Here is a 17,330-nt window from a genome sequence, read left to right on the forward strand (position 1 = left end):
CGTCCATTGATTACCACCCTCTATCTTCTGCCACTCAACCACTCTTTTATCCATTGTAGCAACTTACCCTTAATACCACTCTGCTCCAATTTGTACAGTAGTCTTCCATGTGCAACTGTGTCAAAAGCTTTACTGCAATCCAAGTATATGATATCAAAATTATTTTTTGCATCCAGTTCCTTTGGAATCACATCATAGTATCCAATCAAATTTGTCACACAAGACTTTCCCTTGATAAACCTATGCTGCAGTCTTGTCTAGATGATCGTGCAATGTATCTTTAACCAGTGACTCCATTATTTTACCCGGAACAGAAGTTAAACTAACTGGCCTGTAATTACTCGTGTCACCCTTCGATCCCCCTTTGTGAATTCGGGATACCTTTGCACATCTCCATTCCGTGGGGAATGGATACCTTTGCACATCTCCATTCCGTGGGGACTTCCCCTGAGTCCAAGGATGCTCTCATATTTATGGCCAATTGTTTGCTTACTTCCTTTGCCACCTCCTTTAATATTATTATTATTATTATCATCTGTTTATTCCAGTAAAGAAAACTACCCCGGGACGGCAAAGTGTCAGGAGGGTATAACTGGATAGATCTCATCCACTCCAGGTGTCTTTATGTTATAACTGAAAGAAATTGTTTATAACTTCAACAATTTCTTCTCCACTTTGCTCTCAGTTATTACAAAATCATTAATCACCCTGTTACAATTTGATAAACTTCTGGCATTTTCCTTCCTTAATAACTCCTCATGTGTGAATGTAGATGCAAAATACTCATTCAGTTTGTTTGCTATCTGGACAGGATCATCAACAGTCGAATCAACGATATCAAGTGGACCAATCTGAACCATCCCCTTCCTTTTAGAGTTTATATAAGTAAAGAAATCCTTGATGTTTTTCTTAGCATCATCCTTTGCGAAAGATTTCTCGTAATCTGCCTTTGCTTGCCTAGTCTCCTTTGTGAATCTGCCATAGGCTTCTATGTTGCCTGATAATTTATATGTATCCCACGCATTTTTCTTCCCTACCACGAGTCTCATTAATTCATTTGACAACCATTTAGTTTATTATTCATGGTTTAGGCCTAAATGGCCTAAACCATGAATAATATTTCTTAATAGGTGCGAAAAGTCTAGTAGCTTCCATGATTAGTTCCTTGAATGCTTCCCACTTAGAATTTGCTGTTGATAACGTCATCAGTTGGTCCCACTGTACAGAATTTAAAAACTGTCTGATACCATTTTGGGACTTAGCGCACATATTTTTAAAGACCGATATTTTAAGGTCGCGGGGAAGTGGTTGAATAATAGGCCGCCGTAGCCTAGTGGTCAGGCGCGCGGGTGCATAAGTACACGTGCCTTGAGTGACCGGGGTTCAAGCCCGTGACTGCTGAATACGGTGCTGTTTCTTGTATTCTGTCTATTTGTGAACTCCTCTGACCGTTTGGTCGTCCCGGAGTATAAACAGAAAATTTATTATTTTATTTTTTTAATAACAGAAATCGCTCGGTTCCAGGACGTATCGTCCTGGAGTAATTGCGTTATTTTAACCTGAATATCTGGCCTTGTTGCCTGTATGGCCATACTTGGGAATAGCAGCCGCACTGGCCGCCTTTCTCTTCCAGATCAGCCTCCCTCCCCTCAATACTTGTGGCCATGATAGGGCTTAAAATTCTCCATCCTTAATAAAGTATAAACGCATTAATGGCAGCTTCGGATACGTCTATTTTCCTATCTTAGGATTTTGTATCCTAATATAATAAAGATTTTATTTGTAGAAGCAACTCCAGGTCTATCAGCCCCCTGTGCCAGATTTTTTGGTGCGCCCTCTCCGACTTGAAATTTACAGGAAATCAGTGAATTTTCGGGAAATTCTGTGCCTCCTAAATTTTGGCGTCCTGTTACGGGGAACCGCTCGATCGTGCTTTAAGCCGGCCCTGTTTCTTAGGAAAAAAAGTGTTTCTATAAATTGAATCATAAATCTGTAATACAAGTTTTCCCATAAACTGGTTCATATAACAAGTAGCCTGGAGCCTCAAGGTTTCTACTCGGGAATAAAAAGCAAGTTTTTTTTTTAAATTTCATTAAAAGTTTTTTTTTTTAAATTCTGTTTAAAAGAAGATTTTTTTAACAGAGATGACACGAATGATATGTATAAATATACTAATATAACTATTCCATAACGAATTTTTTTAACTGTTACAACAAGAACAGGTGCATTCATTTAGCAATTCATTTTGTAGTGTTCAGGGAAATAAATTCGAGCAAAATATTTTGAATAAATTCAAGCAAATACTTCAAGAAAAATAATTCAAGCTTATTTTGAATTATTCCCAATCACACGAATGATTGCTGTGATATCGCCCCTTCTCACAGAAAAGCTGACTGGTTCTGTAAAGAAAACAAAATAATTTTCCCTCCTGTACCAATTTGTATAGGAAAGGTTGATTATGTAACCGTTGATTATGACTGATTATGATATGATTGCGATTATGTAAACTTTGACTGAGCTAGTAAGTTTTGATTATGTATTTTGATATCTGCTTAATACTGTATTAGCAATACTACTACCATTTCCAAATGGAAGCAGTGTTTACAATGCTTTAATATGGAATAACTTTAAATTTATTTTAACTAATAACTATCATCATTCTTCTCTTCTTGGTGATACCCTTCTGCTTCTCTCTCGGGGTTATTCACAATTTTTTTTTTTTTTTTTTTGACTGGTGGAGCATAAGCCGCAGGCTTCCTTGCACCATACGGCTAATAATAATAATAATAACTCCACAACGGAACAATTTACATTGTTCCGTTGTTTTGAGCCTTCAGTTAGTAAGGTCCAAAGCAGCCCTTCTACTCAAAGTAAAGTGCAGCCATTATCAACCCACTGCAGGATGGAAGCCTCCTCAACAATTCATGCTGAGGGAAATGGACCATAATCTGCCACGCTGGTCTAATGCAGGTTGGCAGATCGATCGTATTCAGCAGTCAGGGGCTTGAACCCCGGTCTACTCAAAGAGCGGTGCTACTACTGCATCCCCGCTCCTGACCACTTGGCTACGGAGGCCTTTTTCTATTCAAAAGAGACCACAAAAGCACACTCAAAACTCGGCTTCTGTTTGCCTAATTTAGATTTCTTACGGGCTTCCCCCCTTTTATATTTTGCGTGGAGGAGGGATCGAAACAAAAATCACATTATGCCTCTGCCTAACAGAAAAGTCACTATTTTGAAAATACAGAATTATAATGAGAACTGTAGTAATTCGCCAGTAAAAATTAATATCATAAAACATATTACTATATTCGTTTTCGTTTAAAAATTATACAATTTTAAATTATATTAAAAAAAAAAAAAAAGCTGTACTTGCCAGATCTAGTTATCATTTCCCGACACTCCATTATTCGCTGAATATTTAAGAAAATGGTAAATCCGGAAAAGCGTCCGAGATTTAGAAGGTGGTTGATGTTTAGTGGCGTAGCCAGGATTTTTTGTCAGCAGGTACATTCACAAAAAGAGGCGGAAATGCAATTCACAAAAAATGCGTCATTTTCTCTCTGAAAAAAGCGCCACAATACAAGAAATTTAGGCTTCAGGGAGTACAATGTACACTCTGACTAGGTTGACCAACTCTTGATCAGCCAATTTCGAGATATCGACCTTAAAAAATCTGGATTTTTTTCATTGGTACATCAGATTACAAAAGACCTGTAATATTAATGTTTGTACATGTCCCTTCTTGGTCCCTAAACTAACTGGCTGACTGCTTCAACCCCTTCCCTCGCGGGCTACTCCCTGACCCCCGCTTTATCTGTGCTAACGAACGTGTTTCACATATATTGCGATGTGGTAAGGTACACGTAAACGTACGTACACGCGTACCAATTAGAAGCTCGGATTTTGTTCGTGTCCAGTACACGAACCTGAGACATGAGATCAAGGACATGTGGCATATGGAAGAAGCATCAACCATCCCAATCATCATGTCAACCACCGGTATGGTAGCAAAGACTCTACATAGCAGCCTAGCAGCAATAGGTCTCCCAGAGAACACCTACAAGGAACTCCAGAAAGTCGCAATCCTGAACACCTGTAGGATAGTCAGAGATTTCCTCGACCGACAGTAACACCAGACATTACAACCACCCTGTGTACTTGGTAGCAGTACCCGTCATGGAGTGGAATCCCCCAATCAGGGAGAAATAATATAAGAGCAACAATAATATATCCCCCCCCCTTATTTTTTTCTCTCTCTCTTTTTTTAAATTTTATTTATTTTTTATTTTATCCTTTTTTATTTTTTTTTTAAATTTTTATTATTTATTTTTTTTCCCACTTTTTATTTGTATTTATTTACTTTTATGTTTTTGCTGGCTGCCCGAGAGACAGGATTTTATTATCTAGTTTTTATTATTTACTTACTTACATATATATATATATATATATATTTTTTTTTTTTTTTTTTTTTTTAAATATGTATATATATATATATATATATATACGTATATCCAAATTAGATAAGTTAATAATAAGTAATGTAAGTACCTCCATAGTTTGAAAATCGATGTAACCACTGGCCAACCGTACCTCCAGTATACATGAAAAATACATCAAAAATATAAAATATTAGGTTAATTAACATAATAAGCCTTACATGGGAACCCATTCTGCAAGAGACTTTGTCGAGGGCTAAACCCCTACAAAATGCCCAACCCATGTTAGACTGAGCCATCGGTTTCTGTTGTCATCTGCCTGTATGCCAAATCCAAATATCCATAATAATGGATAATTCATCTAATTAAAATTAGGTTATTGTAAAGTCTATAAATCAGTATAAATCTAGCCGTCCAAAAAGGGGGTATGTCTAACCATAATTTGTAAGACTGGATGATATTTAGCCCGACCGATTGCTGCAACATTATAAGCACAACTGAGAAATTATTAATATTTGCTGAACAATTTGCAGAAAAATGGCTAAATTAGCTAACTAAAGGAGAACGGAAAGCAGTGTAGTTAAAGCAATAGTACCTCACTCCCCCTCGAATTACTCTAATAGTTCGTGAGATATGAAAAAATAAGGCAAGAGGATAGCTAAAAGTGAAACAGTAAAGGAAAAGCAATTTATCGATATTACATCGGATATAACCGGGAGTGTAACTTGCCGACCCTAATAGTAGGGATCCTGGTTAAGTAGTAAGAGCCGGTAAAATATATCAATAGAATGCGAAAAGAAACAGAAAAAACGGAATGGCTAATTCCTAAGAATTTATTATAAATCTAACTTCAAAATATCAAGTAGTGGCGAACTTTATGTAAAGAGTTAAAAAACAAAGGAGGGAATGCCGTTAAACAACAAAGGACGGAATACCGTAGAACCAGTATGTTCCCATCAAAGAATCTACATTACCGTAGCCCAAGGCGGGAAAAAAACTAAAGGCCTGCAGCTAACGCACTAGACGTTTATAATTGCCGCGTATACTGCGCCACCTAAGTTTGTCCAATAATAGCCAAGTTTGGGATGAACCAAAAGTATAATAGCGCCCTCTATAGTAGAGAAAACAAAACCAATAATTCTCAGATGTCGAAGAGAAATCTTAGTAAAATATAAACGAATTAATTCCTACTGTAAAAACACATATAGGTACCACTTTTCTAAGGCGTAAGCTATATATAGCGTGTTTATGCAGTAGTACCTAGTACAGTATGTACATGTATATACAAAGGCTAATTAGTAAACAACTTGTTCCATAGATACCGATGTATAAAACCGATAATAATTCCTTTAAAACCGAGAAACTATACCAGATAATAATTCCTTTAAAACAGAGAAACTATACCCCGTACGTATAATTCAATATATGGTATGCCTAATAGCTTCCATGGTATCCAACTGGTTTAGATCATCGTGGTATATTTTTAGGGCTATGGACAAGGCAGTACACATATGTTTCTTAATGAAATTATGTGGGAAACCGTTATCTAATAAATTATGCTTAAGATCGATCAGTGCGTCTATAACATCACTTTTATTATTACAGATATATAATCTTCTGATACCTTGTGTCACTATTATGTTTTTAAGGATACGTATTGAGATATTTGTACCCCAACTGGTTAGGTCTATAGTTTTGAAATTGAATTCTTTGCGTTTGTCAAATACCTTGGTAGTTAGGTTATTATTCTTAATATGAATGTCTATATCCAGATATGCAGCTTTACAAGAGTCACTCTTGTTAGTGACCTCTAGAACCAAATCCTGCGGGTAGTGTTTAACTGCTTCTGTATGAAAGTTAGTATAGTTGAATACAATTAAGTCATCTATATATCTGAACATATTGATATCTTTATCGAAGTTGTTTTCAAAATGGTGTAGATATAGATTGGCAATGAGACACGAGCTACACGCCCCCATAGCTATGCCGGTATGCTGTATGAAAATATTGCTACCATTGTAAATATAGCTGTTGGAAATACAAAGGTTAAGTAGGTTATCCCAGTAATTACGTTGGCAGGGTAAAATTTCGCTATATTCTTTTGAAATAATTATTTAAAACCAATTTTAAACTATCATGTGGGATGCTAGTGAATAAGTTTTTGAAATCATATGTATTTATGTGTTTGATGTTATGCTTATTATTCTTTATAAAGGTTAAAATAGGTCTATTATTACTAATAATTCTAGTGAAATCTATAGTATTGAAGATAATCCTAAGCAGTTCAACTAGCTTACAATGCGGGACCTTTGAGTAGCTATTTCTACATGAAGTTATAAATCTGAAACTGATAGGCTATTTATGAAACATGGGTATACCATACAAAAAAGGAAAGTTAGTGTTGTAGTTATTAAGTTTTAACTTTTTTTGCATAGCTAGTAGCTTCTTGGTAATAGTACCAAGGTTACCGTTTGATCTAGCATATGTAGCACTGCTATGTAGTTCATTGTATAACAGTGAGGCGTAGAATTTTTTGCAACTCGGCTCTGTTGTAAAAAAGTCCCATAAAAATTCTTCACCTCATCGACGGGGCTGGATGTCACGTCTTTGCCACCCGATGTGGGGAGGATGAGATGATTTGATGGTCTCAGGTGGTCAGTAGCGGACTACAAATTGTGTACGCTCCTGGAGGACCACTCAAACAGGCTTTCGTTCTCTTTAACAATATCCAATCGACCGTCGAGTGTCTTTCCTACCCTGCAGTGAAGGACATGCTAGTATAGTGGTTTCGTCATTTTGGTAGGCTAGTTGCCCTAACAGTTAGTTAGAGTTCGTTGTAAAGGATGGTGATTTCAAAACCGTCTTCCAAATTTATACTTATACAGATAAAATAAAATACAGATATGAGCTACAAATTCCAGTGCCGTTAAAAAAATAATAAATAATAAAAATTGAACTGAGAACCGTTTACGTTTCTACTACCTGCCAAACAATTTGATGTGCTGTATATCCAGTTGTTTTGAAATTAAGGCGTTTTATATTTTAATTAATTTGTGGCATGGATGGGTTTGTTAGATCATGGGAATGTCTACTAATATTATTTATTGGATGACTCTTTTCTATAGCAGCAAATTAGCATTAGTATTTAGTATTAGTAATGGCCATATGGTGATAGGAAGCCTAACGTTTTATGCTGCACGCGACAAAAAAAAAAGTAAAATAATAATAATAAAATTAAATAACGTAAATAATTAAAAAAATAAAAGAAAAGGAAACAGACAACCTCTAAGTTACTTTAAACTAAGTATCGTAAATAGGAATATAAAGCGACTCTAGAAAATAAGTTAATATGCCAATTTAAGCCAATAAAACAGAAAATAAATCAGAAAAAACCTATCTGTTCCAGGAGCGGCAAAAAGCTACGCCCGCACAGGCTACCCTTGGCTCCTTCCTTGATTCCTCCTGCTGGTTCCTTCTGATTCCTGAAAATCAAATCAAATCAAAATCAATTCCTGAAATTGATTCCTTCCGCTGGAAAGGGCATGATGGCATCAGATTTTGGGATGCTGGTGGAGTGATGCTAGTTGATTACCTAAAGAAATGCCAGACTGTCACAGGAACATATTGTATTACGCAGACTTGGTGAGTCTTTGTTTGAAAACAAAGACAAATTCTGAGGGAAAACTCAACAAAGAAGTTTTGTTCCACCAGAAAAACACTACCTGCTCAATAAGTCTGTCAGTACCATCGAGCATGATTGAAACTGCACTGCATGAGTGGAGCGTTGAAATCTTGAACCCCTTACTCACCATCTCCTTATTGATTTCAACTATTTCCTAATTTGAAAAAATACCTGGCAGGTATCCATTTTCCCATGGACAGCGACGTCATTGCTGAAATAGATACATCCCGGAGGCTGTTGTTGTTGTAGGGCATTTAGTTTTAGGAGCATCAACGACTAAGACAATATTACGCCCTGCATATTGTCTGCAAATTGAGTGGTCGATTTTCTTTTTGCTGAAAGAAAAATCCGAGTTTCTGGGAGAAAAAACATGCTACCTTCGCCTGAGACCGACTAACCTCAGCTACATTGTGAAAAAGGCCCATAAAAATGCCTTGCCTCACCGATGAGATACGAACTCAGATCATTTCTACTCAGTGTGCGGAGGACGGCGATCCTACCAACTGTGCTATCCACGAGGCCCAAGAGAAAAGTTTCTTCGCAACTGGTACCTCTACCGCTGTCTCCAGAACTACCTCTTCAACCGCTCAGTAACTGTTCAAACAAATTTTCAGAAAACCTCCCGACCAGTTGTTAGAGGGTGTCCACAGGGCTCAGTTCTTGGGCCCTACTTCTGGGACTTGTTACTAGATGAATTCCTTCTTATGGATCTAGGTCCTATGGACTGCATGGCCTATGCAGATGACCTCATCCTCCTTATCAAAGCTGATTCTAGAACTCAGCTTGAGCAAATTGCCTCCCCTGCCTTAACGATCCTCCAAAATTGGGCAAACAACCACAAGTTAGTCATCTCTGGGGAAAAAACGAAGACTATCCTCCTCAAAGGATCCTTGGACATAAGAAGACTGCCCCAAATTAAAATCTCTGGGCAGACATTGCAACTCAAAACAGAACTAAAATATCTAGGAGTAACCTTCGACTCCCGATTAACATTCTTACCTCATCTTAATTACCTCTCCAACAAAATACGTCGTTATACTGCCATGATCGTAAGAATTAGCAGAGCAGACTGGGGTTTGAAGAGGAGGACTCTCATTCTACTTTACAAAACCATCTTCTTACCAGCTGTGTGCTATGGTGCAGCCATATGGTTCCCTCGTGCCATCATTGCCCGTAATAAAGCAAAGCTACATACAGTTCAACGCAATATCCTACTCACTGTGACTAGAGCTTGCCGCACAGTCAGTAATCCTGCCCTGCAGGTCTTAGCAGGTACTCTTCCTCTGGACCTGGAGGTTATTCGTCGCGGCCTTGCATACCGCATAAAGAGAGGAATTCCCACCACCATTCTGGATATAACACTCGATCTAGCTAATGATCCAAAAAACGAAATGAAACAGATTTACTCTAAGCTCTCCCAGCATTGGCAAAGATCTTGGGAGCAAACAACCAAAGGTGAAACAACTAAAAGATTTCTTCCACAAGTTATGATAACTGCACCAAAACCTCCTCCATGGTACTCACCAGGCCTTCACGTCTCGTTCTTCCTCACTGGTCATGGATCGTTTCGGGCCAAGCTGCATGCCCTGGGTCTCACCGATTCTCCTCTCTGCACATGCGGTGACAATGAAGACTGGATTCACCTCATGTATAATTGCCCTCTTTATGAATTACCCAGAAGTCTCCTAATTACCAGAACTGGAAATATACCAAGTAGGCAGGAACATCTCTACATAATTGACGAAACCAACTACAAAGCCTTCACTACTTTTGCCCAGACTGTATTTGAAATACGCCAAATTCACCTACAGCAAACTGTTCAACGCACCCCCATCTTATAATGAACCCAAAACTCAATTCACAGAACATATCCTGAATGAAATCAAAGAAAACACAAACAGGATATTGATCTTTATCCTGATCTAACAGGAATCTCTCGACGTTCACAAAGGAAACTATCTGACAAACCCACGAACCCAAAAAGGACTTTTCTACAATAGACACAAGAACTCCAAGCAATCCTCGACTTCATGAATCCATGTGCCTCCTCTCATCCCCTAAGAGAAGATTATCCAAGTCCTCTACCCAGTGTGGGACACTGCTCATTGCCTACAAGTCACCCTTGGATGAAGAAGATTAAATTGCTGACACTGGGCCCCTTGCCCAATGTGGGACCCACTCACTTGCCAGCACCTCTTCTCTTCAAGTTGTAGGACAATATCTGATTTTCCTACTTGTGTAGGAACTCATATAAATACTCCTCTGGGAGTGGGACTGGTATTTGACATCAAATGCAGGATCATGCTATTAGGCAATCTGACTTTGTGGGTCACTTGACCTCACAATCTTTTCTCTTCTTCCTGAGGTAGGGTGGGCTCCCCCCCTTTGGGGGAGCCCACCCTACCTCAGGAAGAAGAGAAAAGTAGGGTGGGCTCCCCCAAGCAGAAGAAAGAGGGCGAAGTAGGGTGGGCTCCCCCCTTTGGGGGAGCCCACCCTACTTCGCCCTCTTTCTTCTGCTTACCTTCTTTCTTCACCTCAATCTCTCACCCCTTCTCCTATTTCAAAAAAAAAAAATTATTTTTATTTTATTTTTTTATTTATTTATTTTTTTAAATTTATTTATTTATTTTATTTTTTATTATTATTTATTTATTTATTATTTTAATTTATTTTTTTAAAAATATTTTTATTTATTTATTTTATTTTTTTTTATTTATTTATTTATTTTTTTAATTTATTTATTTATTTTTATTTTTTTTATTATTTTTTAAATTTTATTTTATTTTATTCTATTTTTTTATTTATTTATTTTATTTTATTTTTTTTTTTTTGGCTCTCCCTGGGAAGCTCAGGCGAACCCCAGGGTCAGCCAGCCAGAGTTCTCTTCCCACATACCTGGTCCGGCTCCCAGTGCCAGTGACGGTAACTAGCGGTCTGTGGTGTTCCATGGACCCTAGGCTAAGCGGCCAGATGAACAACATAACCCGCACTAAGCAGGATCAAATGCACTAACATATGCTATCTGGCCTTGACAGTACTGTACTGTCTTACTTCACAAGAGATTCAAATGCGGAGTTGTGCGAAAGCACCGGTGCCGCTTGTCAAAAAACACTGTGTCACTATGTAGGAATCAATTCGCATTCGCTGGAACCAATCTTCGCCTTGGTTCCAGCAAGATGTATCGTATTGTAGCAGAAGTGTATCGATTCTAAAGGGATCATGTTGAAAAGTAACATGCAGTGCCGTACCTAGGTACAAGCGAACCGAGCGATCGCCCGTCATATGGAGGAAACTATCCCAGTTCTTCAGATGTAATCCACTCGAGGAGCATGTGACGGTATTTGTAGTCGGTAGATAATTTCTGAAGGTCGACTCCAAGACGGAGCAGTGCCTGAATTTTGGGGAGTGCCTGGGCAGGTAGGAACCGACTACACAGTTTCAGCCGGTTGTATTTGAGGATTAGTTTGGGCTCTGACCTCAAGGATGGCATAGGATTGTGCCACTGACAGAAATCCCAGATGTTTGGGGCGTTTATTACTCCTGTGTACATTTTTACTGAAGTCATTAAACGCCTGCTGTCAATTAACCTCGGGATCCTGGGTACATTTAGCTGCTCAGCCATGTCAGTTGTTCTCAATTGAGGGGATCGACGATGCTTATTTGTGGCCCATTTCAGGGTCCAGTATTCACATGAGAACACCGGTTTTTGAAGTGAGGGCGAAGCAGATGCCCAAATTTCAGCAGATTATTGTTACTTATTCTCAGCGGATACCATCACCCATACGGCACCGTTTCGGAGCTTATTGACTCCTCATCAGTGGGTGGGTGGGTAGGTACACTGGTGATGCAATGATGTCAACCCAGTTGCGAAATGGTGTCGTATGGGTGATGGTATCCGCTGAGAATAATAACAATAGTCTTCTCCTATGGTGAAGTGTTACTTATGCGCCTTCGTATCCAGGTGGGCAGGAGCAGCAGCAGTGCGTAGCACGCACTTCTTGATTACACCGAAGTTCGAGCCCGTGACTACCAAATACGGAGGATACGGAAAGGTCAAGGAATGACCACCGCATATCCCCGGAGCAATATGGCTTTAGTTGCTAATGCTCCTAAAAATCAAATAACAACAATAAGTATTACTTATTCGAGGTAGTGCAATATCATGGCAACTCGTTATGAACTAGGAAAGTTTTGCAATATGACGCAACAATGAATCATAGGAAGCTGCTTGTTGCTGCATGTTGAGACATGTTCATACGTGCATAGTAGCCGCCGCGCCAAGTCGATGGGCTCAGTTATTCATTAGTAGTGAGAGTGTAAAGTGCTTGCGATGGCATCGTGGTCACGAAATGAGATAAGGACAGTTTTGCGGTATAATTTCGTGCGTGGTTTAACCATAGACCAGTGCTTAGAAGAAATGACTCTTGCACTAGATGATGATTGTCCACATCGTACAACGATATTCAGGTGGTATAGAGAATTCCAAAGGGGAAATTTCACTCTGGAGGATTCTGAGAGGCCGGGGAAGGCCACGAACGTCAGTTACGGAGGAAAACGTTACTGCTGTGAGGAAAATGCTTGACGAAAACAGGCGAGTGACCTACCAACAGATAGAGGATACTTTGGGCCTAAATGCACCAGCAATTCGTTCGATTCTGCAAGATCATTTGCACGTGAAGAAACTTTGTTCTCTCTGGGTGCCGCATCAACTGACTGAAGAGCAGATGACACGACGTGTGACTTGGTGCCGGGAGATGTTAAAAAAGTTTGATAAGGGACAATCTCGGTATGTGAACAACATCGTGACAGGTGACGAGACTTGGCTGTACTTACGATCTGCCGACCAAGGCTCAAAACAAAGTTTGGGTCTTTGATGATGACGACACACCCGTAATTGTCAGAAAATCCCGATCTGTAAAGAAGAAAATGATAGCTGTATTTTTCAAATCGAGTGGAATTGTGGAACGTGTCGTTTTGGACACGCAGAAGACAGTCACAGCTAAGTGGTATACTGAACAATGCCTGCCTAAAGTCATTGGATCTATGAAGAACCTGCGGCCAAAGTCAAGAATGGACACCTGGTACCTCCATCACGATAATGCTGCAGCTCACCGCGCCAAAGCCTGCACCGAATATTTGACCACGACAGGACTGAAACTTCTCGAGCACCCTCCCTACAGTCCAGACCTTGCTCCTGCGACTTTGCACTGTTCCCGCATGTGAAAATGAAGCTAAAAGGGAGGCGGTTTTCCAGTGATGAGGACCTTCTACGGGCTTGGGACAACGAGTGTGCTTTACTCCCTAGTGAAACTTGGCAGAACTGGTTTAAAGATTGGTTTCGGAGGATGGAGAGGTGTATTGAATGTAGAGGAAATTACTTTGAAAAAATTAAATAAACAAAGCTGTATTGCAAAACTTTCCTAGTACTTAATGATGCCAATTTATAACTACTTAAGTAGTTGGCTATGTACTGAAATGATGCAATTTCACAAACTTGTACATTTGTTAAAATTGTGTATTACTTCGAAGTCCAAAGTGGTGCACTTGCACCATCTTGACCATGCTGCCAGCACCCATGGTTATTTCTTAATATAATACTTTAATTATAAAAGAAATTCCATATTACCTTATTTATATTGCTGTAAATTTTTACATTACATTTTTACATTACAACCACCCTAACTGATTGACATTGCTGTGCCCAACACTAGCAACGTCAAGAAACCCATGAGGAAAAAATTAGGAAGTACAAGAACCTGAGACATGAGGTCAAGGACATGTTGCATATGCAAGAATCAACGACCATCCCCATCATCGTGTGAACCACCGGTATGGTACCTAAGACCCTACATAGCAGTCTAGCTGCAATAGATCTCCCAGAGAACACCTACAAGGAACTCCAGAAAGTGGTAATCCTGAACACCTCTAGGATAGTCAGAGAGTTCCTCGACCAACAGTAACACCAGACATTAAAACCACGTGACGGGTACTGCTACCAAGTACCAGTGTTCTTGGTAGCAGTACCGTCACGTGGTTTTAATGTCTGGTGTACTGCTACCAAGTACCTGTATACTTGGTAGCAGTACCCGCCACTGAGTGGAATCCCCCAATCAGGGAGAAATAATATAAGATTAACAACAATAATAATAATAAGTGTAATTGTTTGGTATGGGACATTGAGTATTATAAATTAAGTAAGTAAAGCCATGCAAAGTAGTACAATTGATATGAACATTGCTATTATATTGATCTTAGTCAATCTCCGGACTTAAATTGTAGATCTCAGGACTTAAATTATTGTGCATTCATAAAGCCATAGTCATTGCAACTGATTTGGAAGTACTCGAAGTACCCTTGAAGCGCGAGTGTCTAGAAAAAAGGCCGAGTTTACCTGTGAACCTTTATTAGATGAACGTCCTATTGATCCAACCAAAAGGTTCGAAACGGAATTTTTTAATATAATGATCGATGTAGTTATCGTTAGCTTACAAGAAAGATTTTATCAGATGAATTAAATATCCTCGGTTTTCATCTTATTCTAAAATCAGAAAACTTCATTAATTTATTTGAAAGTGCAATAGACACGAAATGTCTACACTTTGAAAGAATTCTCACTGGCGAAGACGGAAGCAGCGACATCGATGCCAAAGAGTTTCGTCAAGAAATCCAATCTTTGCAACATGTTTTAAAAGAAAAAAAAAAATATCTGGTTGATTAGAATTATTGACATTTATTTGTTGATTGAATTATTTTATTAGTTGAATTATATCCCAACATTAGAGTAGCGTAGCTACCGTTTTTCGGGCCCGGAGGCAAAGAACATAAATCAGTCCCTGTATTTAATTAACGAAAATTGAAAAAACAGGAGACAGCCAAAGAGCCGGGAGCCTAACGGGCCCGGAGGAAAATTCCTTGCCTGCCTACATGGTAGCTACGCCACTGCAACATTACCATTTCTCTTCGGATATTATTAACATTGCCAATTACGGTTCCGTCTGTACAGTGGAGTTTCTCAAGACTCAATATGATTAAAACATATTCAGGAGCAACAGTTGGCCAAGAAAGAATTAATGGTCATTTTATATTGACCATTATGTCAATATAAAATGTACTAAAAGATATAAAAACATCAGACGTTATTATTATTATTTTAGGGTTGCCCGTAATTAAATACATTAACCCGTATTTGTGTCTGTAAATTGCATATGTTCTATGATCGATTTGCCTGTTTTGTTGGACGAAAAAACCCCAGTTACTGGGAGAAAAACCTTGCTGTCTACGCCTGAGACCGACTAACTCAGCCACGGATTGAAAAAAGCCTATTAAAGTTCCTCGCGTCATCGACGGGATTCGAACCCCGGCCTTTTCCACTCGGTGTGGGGAGGACGGTGACGATACCACTGTACTACCCGCGCAGACCATCAGACGTTATAGTAATATATATTCCTCCTTGAATTTATTTAAGCTATCAACTTCCACAACGGCAGATTGAAGTTTGTTCTAGCAATTAATCACCCGCTGGCTAAAGGAAAATTTCCGCGCATCTATTCTACAACTATCTTTTCTCAATTTGAATTTATGCCCCCTTAGGATCGTAGTCTGAGCGAGTGGAAGAATCCCACCAGAATTCAGCGTGCTCAACCCATTCAAGGCCTTATATACCTCAATCAGATCACCTCGCAGGTGCCTACTCTCCAGGCGCTGCAATTTGCAGAACTTAAGCCTTTCTTGGTAAGAGACCCCTTTGTTCCCCTCACCAATCTTGTTGGCCTTCTTTTTTACTCATTCTAGCATCTCTACGTCCTTCCTAAAATGAGGCCTCCCGACGTGTATACAAGTACAGGCGTGGCCTGATGATTGCCTTGTATAACGGGATAATCACCTACCTGTCCCCACTCCATGACCTGCCCTGGCAGCCCATCTGCACTGCTCAGCAAACTTTATATTTGCATTAGCATTAGAATTAGCATTAGCATTAGTAGAGGCATTTGATGCAAGAAAGCAAGCTTATGCAGCATCAGCCAAAAAAAAAAAAAAAAAAAAAACCCCCACTTCCACTTCACCCCTCTGTTCGTTCAAAATACCTGTCCAGCTGAGCCTTAAACTTATTTAGGCTATCAACCTCCACCACAAGGGATGGCAGTCTGTTCCACCAACCAACCACCCGCTGGCTAAAGGCAAATTTCCGCACGTCTATCCTACATCTGTCTTTCCTCAATTTGAATTTATGCCCTCTCAGGTGATTTTTCTGAGCTAGAGGAAGAATCCCATCAGCATTGAGCATGCTTAAACCATTCAAGGCTTTATACACCTCTATCAGATCACCTCGCTGGTGCCTAGTCTCCAGACACTGTAATTTGCAAAACTTAAGCCTTTCTTCGTAAGAGCTCCCCTTTGTTCCATTCACTAATCTTGTTGCCCTTCTCTGTACTCGTTCCAGCAGCTCTACATCCTTCTTGAAATGAGGCCTCCAGACCTGTATACAGTACTCAAGGTGTGGCCTGACCATTGCCTTATACAATGAAATAATCACCTCCTTATCCCTGCTGGAAAAATTCCTGTATATCATTGACAATACTCCATGAGCTACTCTTGCAGCCCGTCTGCACTGCTCAGAGAACTTCATATCTGCCTGCACAACCACCCCCAAGTCCCTTTCATTCTCTACCACTGTCAGTGTACTACCACAGAGCTGATACGTGGCTCTGGGGTTGCTGTTTCCCATGTGTAGTACTTTACATTTGTCAATGTTAAACTTCATTTGACACCTCTCAGCCCATCTGCTGAACCTTTCCAGATCCTGTTGCAGCAGCATAGTGTCAGTAGTGTCCTTGACAACCCTGCCAACCCCTGTATCATCTGCAAACTTGGACATTAAGCTTGATATACCATCATCAATATCATTTATAAATACAGAAAACAATAATGGACCCAACACTGAGCCCTAAGGGACTCCACTAATAACATTAGTCCACGATGAGCAGTGTCCATTGATTACCACTCTCTGTCTTCTTCCCCTCAACCACCCCTTTATCCATAGCAGCAATTTGCCTCCAATGTCACACTGCTCCAAATTGTGTAGCAGTCTTCCATGTGCAACAGTATCAAAAGCCTTTCTAAGATCCAAGTATATAATATCAAAGTTATTCCCTGCATCCAGTTCTTTTGTGACTGCATCATAGTATCCAATCAAGTTGGTCAGGCAAGAC

Source organism: Mastigoproctus giganteus, chromosome 4, assembly GCF_048544385.1.
Source record: "Mastigoproctus giganteus isolate SK-2022 chromosome 4, ASM4854438v1, whole genome shotgun sequence".
Lineage (NCBI taxonomy): Eukaryota > Metazoa > Arthropoda > Arachnida > Uropygi > Thelyphonidae > Mastigoproctus > Mastigoproctus giganteus.